Source organism: Amblyomma mixtum, chromosome 4 (assembly GCF_055824585.1).
Source record: "Amblyomma mixtum isolate Tamu chromosome 4, ASM5582458v1, whole genome shotgun sequence".
NCBI classification, from domain to species: Eukaryota; Metazoa; Arthropoda; class Arachnida; order Ixodida; family Ixodidae; genus Amblyomma; species Amblyomma mixtum.
In genome coordinates this window covers 20,071,749-20,082,019 of record NC_143015.1, presented here as the reverse complement: position 1 = coordinate 20,082,019, position 10,271 = coordinate 20,071,749, and positions in this window count along the sequence as shown.

Genomic DNA, 10,271 nt, shown 5'->3' with positions numbered 1-10,271 from the left:
CGAGGACAAGAAGGAACGTGCAGCAACACACAGGCGGCAACTATCCACTGAGGTTTATTGCACCACACCCCGCATTTATACGTACCACCCTGCCGTATCACATAAGCCAAAGTTCTGTGTAACATAAGTTGTGTGTCCTATTCGTTCTGGTCCTTTGTCTGCAAGCGCTGTTTTTTCTCAAGATGTACCCCAACCAACTCGTCCAGCAACACACCTTCTTCAGATGGCACTTTCCTGCACAGACGCAGAGCAGGCGCGAAGGCTAGCCGACGGGAGGAGAGTAGGAAAGGAGGACAGGAGAGAGACTCGGACGGTCGGATCAGCCATATTCAGCAGGCAATGTAAAAAAGAGAGGAGAAGCTGCCTGCCAGGACAGCTTTACCCACCAGCCAAACCTCAGCACTTTACTCAAGCGCGACCTTCTCAATTCGACGTTGATTTTCCCTTTTTAGCCATCTGACTGCGACCTCGACGCGGACTTACTCTATATGCGTGTAAATAGCTGGTACATAGTGCATCCGTCACAGTCATCCCCCTCTTTTCTATTGATTTCACCTCGTTAGCATTATTTTTATCGACCAACGGCCTAGGATGGATGGATGGATGGATGGATAGGAGCGCCCCCTTTGAAACGGGGTGGTGGCAATTGCCACCATGCTCAGCTTTTCTTTATTTATTATTTTTTTGTTTACTGTGTTGGCAATTCTCATTAAGATTCTCCATCAACTTTGCCTACGGTTTCCTACTATTCTAACCTTATTCCACATCTCTGCTTTTCAGCCACCAATCCTCCAATCGCTTTTTGCTGACTTCCACTGCAGATTTATTTACATGACCATTGTTATCTTTAAACCCTAGGGCCTCAGAAAGAGTGACTGTGCCTGCATCGACATCCGGATGGATACCATCACATTTGATTATGAGGTGTTCAATTGTTTCCACAGACCTACCACACACTGCACATGTGTCATCTTCTTCGTTAAATTTCTTTTTGTAGCTGCGCGTTCTAAGACACCCTGATCTAGCTTCAAAAAGTAGGGCACTGCCTCTTGAGTTATCATAGAAAAATTCTTTCCTGATCTGCCTTTTCCAGAATCGATATAGTTCTACACTATGTTTCTTTTCCATTGAATTCATCCAATTTTTAACTTCCGCGTTTTTGACCTGTCGTTTAATGCTCTTTCTTTCTCCGTCCTCATGACCGGCATACTTACTGGTTAGTTTTCTAGTTCTTTTCCGCCACTGTTAGAATGGGGCGCTGTAGTGCCACCTGACGGGCATATTATACCTGACGGGCAGATTATACCCGAGCACATATCCGGTGCGCAGGGTACACCCCTAACCCCTCCCCCCCCCCCCGCCCCTTGTAACAAAAGGCATGCCACCCAAGCAGGCCGTTCCCAAAATCCCAAACCCACAACCCTGGAAGACCAGAGACAGAGCTGGTTCACCAAGCGAGCAAATACCCATAGCTCTAAGAGCACTGTAACAAGGGGCCTTTCTAGCTCGGGCGGAACAAAGCTCCTCAAATAGTAAAATGCTTACCACCACCAGCACCGAAATTCTCAGAGAATTTTAGGGAGGAAGAATGCCTTAATTATACGAGATATAAAGAATAACTAAGAACGAAAACCACGCAAAGGACGATACACAGGGAAGAAGTAGACAGGACGAGTGTATCGTCCTTTGCGTGGTTTTCGTTCTTAGTTCATGGATTACCAACTAGCCCCCCATCGTACACTCCTTCAATATAAAGAATATAATGTTATTGCACAATATAAAGAATTATTACAATATATGAAATGTAAAGTTATAGAATATGAAATATACATTACGGAATATAAAGTTCAAGGTATTGAACCCTATTTGTACACCAGATTCTTAGCAGCTACATTCCATGAATACATCCTATTGAATGCGCTAATCGACGCACTCATAGTTGACCTTTTCTCGAGGTTTAGGCCACTTAATGGGCTGAGGAGCTATCTGCAGTGATTATAAAAATAGATCTAATACACAATGAGACATACACTCGTGGCTAATGACAAGGAACGGAATTAGACAACATACTGCCTGTCCAAGAAAGGCCTGCAGATGGGGCTAGTTGGTGTAGATTCATAGTGATGGTACAACAGCGCAAACACACACAGACCAAGAAGGAGACAAGACACACACTCAGCGCTGTGTGTGTCTTGTCTCCTTCTTGGTCTGTGTGTGTTTGCGCTGTTGAACCATCACCAAGAAAGGCCATAGGTTCTATCAGTAACAGAGCTGTCTGAAAGCTCTCCGGCCTGCTTTTAATTTTATGGGCCGATAGAAGTACAAAGATCGCTGATATACAGACGAATTTCACCAGTGTTCCTGTACCCTCGTATTATGCTTTTTCTTGCATGCATTTTTTCGCGCAACTTTGCCATGTCTGAAGAACTAGAGTAGCTAGTACGGCAACATGTCCTACTCAAGTTTATCGCCTACAGGGATCGAATGCAACAGCTTTCTAAAATAATTTATTAAAAATTTAGCTGAGGTTTAGCTTTAGTTAAACCCGGTAGGTTCCGTAAGCACAGTGCACAGCGCGCCAGTCTAGCAGCATCCTGAGCTCGCCGTTTAGCAAGCCGCTGTTTACCCTCTTCATCGGTCTCTTGGGTCCGCTGTTGCTTTCTGGCTGCTGCAAGTCGGCGTAGCTTCTGTTTCTGTTTATCGGGTAGCATGTCGAATGAATCCAGCAAGCAAGCGAACGCGCTTTATACTCATTCTTCCCCCTCTCCCTCACATCTGGCGAGAGAGCAGGGCAAAAGTGCCTCCACTCGGTAGCGACGGCACCTGCAGCGTGACGTGCCTACCGCCGCGACCACCCGATGGCTTGAAGTGGGGAGCCCCATCTGCGGTCGCTCTAAAGGTGAAGCGTGCCTACCGCCGTGGCCACGCGAATAGGCTGAGACCTGGCGTAATATTGCTTACGCAATAAAAATTCGCATGATTTAAGGAAGAATGTTATGGTGAAGCCTTGAGTTCCAACCTACTATATATATGATATTAACTTTAACTTTTAAATATTTTATTTTTTAAAGCACTATGTTATTATTCAAGATAGATTAATCAATGCTTTTCTCTACATGATGCTAGAAAATATTACAGGAAGAGTTTCTAGTAGAAGAGTAGCTGATTGGGGTAATCCAGAGAGCCCACATTAGATTCGCATTACATGCCCTGCCCAAGCCCATTTCTTCCTCTTGATTTCAACTTTGGCAGAAGCGGAGGAGAGGGGCAGACGTCGAATAATCCGTTCTTCGCTGTGTTTTACAGTCGCAGATGCTGCAGTGTTTCCGCGGTGCTTCGGACAGGAATCTCACCGTGGCCTGTTTTCCTTGGCAAGACTGAACTGCAACACCGTTTTCAAGCATGGTTTCCATATCAGCAAGATGGAGCCAATAAACGGGAGCCGACGGCTGTTACGAAAGCTGCGGAATCTTTTGCAATGGGGGGCGGACTTCGCCAGGCACTTTGGCAGCAGCGGCGGAGAGGGGCGGACGTCGAATAATGCGTTCTTCGCTGTGTTTTACAGTCGCAGATGCTGCAGTGTTTCCGCGGTGCTTCGGACAGGAATCTCACCGTGGCCTGTTCTCCTTGGCAAGACTTAGCTGCAACACCGTTTTCAAGCATCGTTTCCATATCAGCAAGACGGCGCCAATTAACGGGAGCGGACGGCTGTGACGAAAGCTGCGGAATCTTTTGCAACGGGGGGCGGACTTCGCCAGGCACTTTGGCAGCAGCGGCGGAGAGGGGCGGACGTCGAATAATGCGTTCTTCGCTCTGTTTTACAGTCGCAGATGATGCAGTGTTTCCGCGGTGCTTCGGACAGGAATCTCACCGTGGCCTGTTCTCCTTGGCAAGACTTAGCTGCAACACCGTTTTCAAGCATCGTTTCCATATCAGCAAGACGGCGCCAATTAACGGGAGCGGACGGCTGTGACGAAAGCTGCGGAATCTTTTGCAACGGGGGGCGGACTTCGCCAGGCACTTTGGCAGCAGCGGCGGAGAGGGGCGGACGTCGAATAATGCGTTCTTCGCTCTGTTTTACAGTCGCAGATGATGCAGTGTTTCCGCGGTGCTTCGGACAGGAATCTCACCGTGGCCTGTTCTCCTTGGCAAGACTTAGCTGCAACACCGTTTTCAAGCATCGTTTCCATATCAGCAAGACGGCGCCAAGTAACGGGAGCGGACGGCTGTGACGAAAGCTGCGGAATCTTTTGCAACGGGGGGCGGACTTCGCCAGGCACTTTGGCAGCAGCGGCGGAGAGGGGCAGACGTCGAATAATTCGTTCTTCGCTGTGTTTTACAGTCGCAGATGCTGCAGTGTTTCCGCGGTGCTTCGGACAGGAATCTCACCGTGGCCTGTTTTCCTTGGCAAGACTTAACTGCAACACCGTTTTCAAGCATCGTTTAAATATCAGCAAGACGGAGCCAATAAACGGGAGCCGACGGCTGGGACGAAAGCTGCGGAATCTTTTGCAACGGGGGGCGGACTTCGCCAGGCACTTTGGCAGCAGCGGCGGAGAGGGGCAGACGTCGAATAATCCGTTTTTTACAGTCGCAGATGCTGCAGTGTTTCCGCGGTGCTTCGGACAGGAATCTCACCGTGGCCTGTTTTCCTTGGCAAGACTTAACTGCAACACGTTTCCAAGCATCGTTTTCATATCAGCAAGACGGAGCCAATAAACGGGAGCCGACAGCTGTGACGAAAGCTGCGGAATCTTTTGCAACGGGGGGCGGACTTCGCCAGGCACTTTGGCAGCAGCGGCGGAGAGGGGCAGACGTCGAATAATCCGTTCTTCGCTGTGTTTTACAGTCGCAGATGCTGCAGTGTTTCCGCGGTGCTTCGGACAGGAATCTCACCGTGGCCTGTTTTCCTTGGCAAGACCGAACTGCAACACCGTTTTCAAGCATGGTTTCCATATCAGCAAGATGGAGCCAATAAACGGGAGCCGACGGCTGTTACGAAAGCTGCGGAATCTTTTGCAATGGGGGGCGGACTTCGCCAGGCACTTTGGCAGCAGCGGCGGAGAGGGGCAGACGTCGAATAATCCGTTCTTCGCTGTGTTTTACAGTCGCAGATGCTGCAGTGTTTCCGCGGTGCTTCGGACAGGAATCTCACCATGGCCTGTTTTCGTTGGCAAGACTGAACTGCAACACCGTTTTCAAGCATCGTTTCCATATCAGCAAGACGGAGCTAATAAACGGGTGCCGACGGCTGTGACGAAAGCTGCGGAATCTTTTGCAACGGGGGCCGGACTTCGCCAGGCACTTTGGCAGCAGCGGCGGAGAGAGGCGGACGTCGAATAATGCGTTCTTCACTGTGTTTTACAGTCGCAGATGCTGCAGTGTTTCCGCGGTGCTTCGGACAGGAATCTCACCGTGGCCTGTTTTCCTTGGCAAGACTGAACTGCAACACCGTTTTCAAGCATCGTTTCCATATCAGCAAGACGGAGCCAATCAACGGGAGCCGACGGCTGTGACGAAAGCTGCGGAATCTTTTGCAACGGGGGGCGTACTTCGCCAGGCACTTTGGCAGCAGCGGCGGAGAGGGGCGGACGTCGAATAATCCGTTCTTCGCTGTGTTTTACAGTCGCAGATGCTGCAGTGTTTCCGCGGTGCTTCGGACAGGAATCTCACCGTGGCCTGTTTTCCTTGGCAAGACTTAACTGCAACACCGTTTTCAAGCATCGTTTCCATATCAGCAAGACGGAGCCAATAAACGGGAGCCGACGGCTGTGACGAAAGCTGCGGAATCTTTTGAAACGGGGGGCGGACTTCGCCAATCACTTTGGCAGCAGCGGCGGAGAGGGGCGGACGTCGAATAATGCGTTCTTCGCTCTGTTTTACAGTCGCAGATGATGCAGTGTTTCCGCGGTGCTTCGGACAGGAATCTCACCGTGGCCTGTTCTCCTTGGCAAGACTTAGCTGCAACACCGTTTTCAAGCATCGTTTCCATATCAGCAAGACGGCGCCAATTAACGGGAGCGGACGGCTGTGACGAAAGCTGCGGAATCTTTTGCAACGGGGGGCGGACTTCGCCAGGCACTTTGGCAGCAGCGGCGGAGAGGGGCGGACGTCGAATAATGCGTTCTTCGCTCTGTTTTACAGTCGCAGATGATGCAGTGTTTCCGCGGTGCTTCGGACAGGAATCTCACCGTGGCCTGTTCTCCTTGGCAAGACTTAGCTGCAACACCGTTTTCAAGCATCGTTTCCATATCAGCAAGACGGCGCCAAGTAACGGGAGCGGACGGCTGTGACGAAAGCTGCGGAATCTTTTGCAACGGGGGGCGGACTTCGCCAGGCACTTTGGCAGCAGCGGCGGAGAGGGGCAGACGTCGAATAATCCGTTCTTCGCTGTGTTTTACAGTCGCAGATGCTGCAGTGTTTCCGCGGTGCTTCGGACAGGAATCTCACCGTGGCCTGTTTTCCTTGGCAAGACTTAACTGCAACACCGTTTTCAAGCATCGTTTCCATATCAGCAAGACGGAGCCAATAAACGGGAGCCGACGGCTGTGACGAAAGCTGCGGAATTTTTTGCAACGGGGGGCGGACTTCGCCAGGCACTTCGGCAGCAGCGGCGGAGAGGGGCAGACGTCGAATAATCCGTTCTTCGCTGTGTTTTACAGTCGCAGATGCTGCAGTGTTTCCGCGGTGCTTCGGACAGGAATCTCACCGTGGCCTGTTTTCCTTGGCAAGATTTAACTGCAACACCGTTTTCAAGCATCGTTTCCATATCAGCAAGACGGAGCCAATAAACGGGAGCCGACGGCTGTGACGAAAGCTGCGGAATCTTTTGCAACGGGGGGCGGACTTCGCCAGGCACTTTGGCAGCAGCGGCGGAGAGGGGCGGACGTCGAATAATGCGTTCTTCGCTCTGTTTTACAGTCGCAGATGCTGCAGTGTTTCCGCGGTGCTTCGAACAGGAATCTCACCGTGGCCTGTTCTCCTTGGCAAGACTTAACTGCAACACCGTTTTCAAGCATCGTTTCCATATCAGCAAGACGGCGCCAATCAACGGGAGCGGACGGCTGTGACGAAAGCTGCGGAATCTTTTGCAACGGGGGGCGTACTTCGCCAGGCACTTTGGCAGCAGTGGCGGAGAGGGGCGGACGTCGAATAAACCGTTCTTCGCTGTGTTTTACAGGTTGGTCAAACGTTTTCATATTAAGTTCGTGCATGTTGCTTAGCTATCTGCCGCTGCTGCCAACTTGCTAGTCGATATTGGTCACCATGACTCGGTGTTGCAAATGTCGCGAAAAGTTAAAGAATGACGATAATGCCATTACATGCAGTGAGTGTGAATTTTGTTTTCATGGCGCGATATGTTCAGGCATGAGTGAAACGACATTTGCTTCAAAACGAGGGTCGACTAAGAAGGATTGGAAGTGTGAAGCGTGTAAACGTTCGACTGGAGGTAAGGGTGACGCCTCAAACGGTGACTCTAATACGGATGCCGACCTGATAGTCCTTATTGTAGAAATGAACAGGAAACTGACTTCCCTTCTCCCTCTTACCGAAAAGCTAGATGCAGTAGAGAGCTCAATCCAGATGCTGCATGAAGAGTTTGCCACTATAAAAGAGCGTCTTGATACGCAGGATAAAGAAATCAAAGGAATTAAAGGCAGAATTGGCAAGCTCGAGAGAGACGCTGGCTCAAAAGATATAACACAGTTACAACTCAGTGTCCATGACTTAGAATGGCGCAGCAGGCGCTTGAACATTGAGATTCATGGCATACCTGAGGCGGAAGGAGAGGACCTCTTGTCAAAAGTCAACGAAGTGGCGGACAACATTGGCATGAATCATCTCACTGAGGCGGACACCCTCGCACTTCATAGGATGTCGGCGAAACCAGGGAAGACAAAAGGTGTGATTGCCCGTTTTTTACGGCAGGATCTTCGAGACGCTTGGCTGCAGAAAAGGGTGGTTCTTAAGGAAAAAGGCGACTCAGTGTACATCACAGAAAACATGACCAACTATTCGAGAGTGTTGTTGCAAGCCACAAAAGAGTGGGCTAAACAGTCTGGCTTTGCATATGTGTGGCATGTCAATGGGAAAATTTCGGTGCGCAGAAAGAGTGACGATGGCGCTAAGGTTATCAAGAGCGTAAGTGACCTCTCCACACTTGGTAGCTAAATGCCTTTTCGTCTAGACGGAAACCCGTGATCCTTATCTTGAAATGGCGCACCTAGGGCATGTTACCTTAGAAGAACTCTTAAGAGAGCTTGGTGGTCAGACACATGGTTATCTTCGTTGCTTTCACTTAAATGCACAATCTGTATTCAACAAGGTTGCTGAACTAGAATCCTTGTTAAAAAAGCTTGAGAATTGTTTTGATGTTCTGATGAAAACAGAAACATGGCAAACAAGCAGTTCTGACACTTTTGATCTTCCTAATATGACAACATTTTCTGTTAATAGAACCACTCGTCGCGGTGGTGGTGTGTCTGCGCTAGTAATAAGCTCTCTCTTACAACCTGCCTTGCTTTCAGAATTTTCTTGTGTCACAGATAATTTTGACATTATTTGTCTGCAAATCAAATACGTTGTAATTGCAACTTGTTATCGCCCTCCGGATGGCTCTCTCCTTGAATTTTTTGTTTTTTTAGATAACCTATTGTCATTTGTTAACCAAAGCAGATACAATGTGATACTTGCCAGTGATATTAATGTTGATATGAGTAGCAATTGTACGAAGGAAACAGATTTTGAAAATGTATTGCTATCTAATGGCTGTATAAACCATATTGTTTCTCCCACACGTCTAACGTCGTCCACGCAAACAATTCTAGATTTAGTAATAACAAATTATGACGCTAACCTGGTCAGTTCCGGTGTTCTCACTTACCCTATTAGTGATCACTTGCCTGTGTTTTGTACCATAAAAACTAGTACTCGGGGAAACTTCCACCAGAAACTGTCTATCTTTTTCAGCCTGTTACACCTACCCTCTTAGAAGCTTTTTGTCATGAGTTGGAAACAGTTTGCTGGGACAACGTCCTTCAGGAAACAAATGCGAAAGTAGCTTATGAAGTCTTTTTGAGTTTGTTTCTTTCGGTATACCAACGTCACTTCGTATTCAAACGCCACACGGGTAATAAGAGATGTCGAAAACCGTGGGTGACAAAGTACCTATTGAAGAAGATTGAAAAGAAAGAACGCCTGTTTAAAACATTTATGCGAACTCGTACAGCATCTGATCTCGCTACGTTCAAAAAATTTCGTAATGACTTGACTAAGCAGCTAAGAAAAGCAAGAGAACTGTACTATCAGAACATGTTCGGTTCCAACGTAAAGCGGACTGACTTAATGTGGAATAACTTAAATGCACTGATGGGTCGGAGCGAGAAAAAACAGATAGTTGAAGAAATTTTTTACGAAGGAGAGATATTAAAAGGAGAAGAAATGGTAAATATTTTAATGACTACTTTGTTAACAGAGATTTTACTAAAAACCCGAAAACATCATACAAAACTTCAGGGCAGAAAAACTCTACCACAATATTATTGAACCAACAGGTGCAAATGAAGTGTGTTCTCTTTTTGAGTTTAAATAATTCTCATAGTTTTGATGCCGATGGTATACAAATAAGACCCGTGAAGTATGTGATACGTATAATCAGCCCCATTCTAGCGCACATTTTTAATCTCTGCATTTCTACCGCTGTTTTTCCAACAAAAATGCAAGTCGCCCGTGTGATAGCCTTATATAAGAAAGGTGATAAAAATGATGTATCTAACTACAGACCGGTGTCAATTCTTCCTGGCTTCTCGAAAGGTCTCGAGAAAATCATCCTAGATAGAATATCGCGCTTCTGCCGCAAGCATAATATAACTACTTCGCAATATGGTTTTAGAAGGGACAGGTCTACAGAGCTGGCGCTGTTGGACCAAAAGGAATATATTCTAAAACAGTTTGAAGAGAAAAGTATTGCTATGGGTATTTTTGTTGATTTTAGCCAAGCCTTGGATTATATTAGTCATACTATCCTTTTTGAAAAATTGCATCATTATGGTATACGGGGACATGTTCTGGCTCTGCTCAGAAGTTACCTATCAAATAGATTTCAATATGTCGACATAAATGGTTTCATTTCTCACAGCAAAAAAATAATTCCGGAGTCCCACAGGGTAGCATTTTAGGCCCTGTCCTATTTAATTTGTACAATAATGATATTGTACACATCTGCTCAGATACCAAGTTCGTTATATATGCCGACGATACGAGTGCTTTGG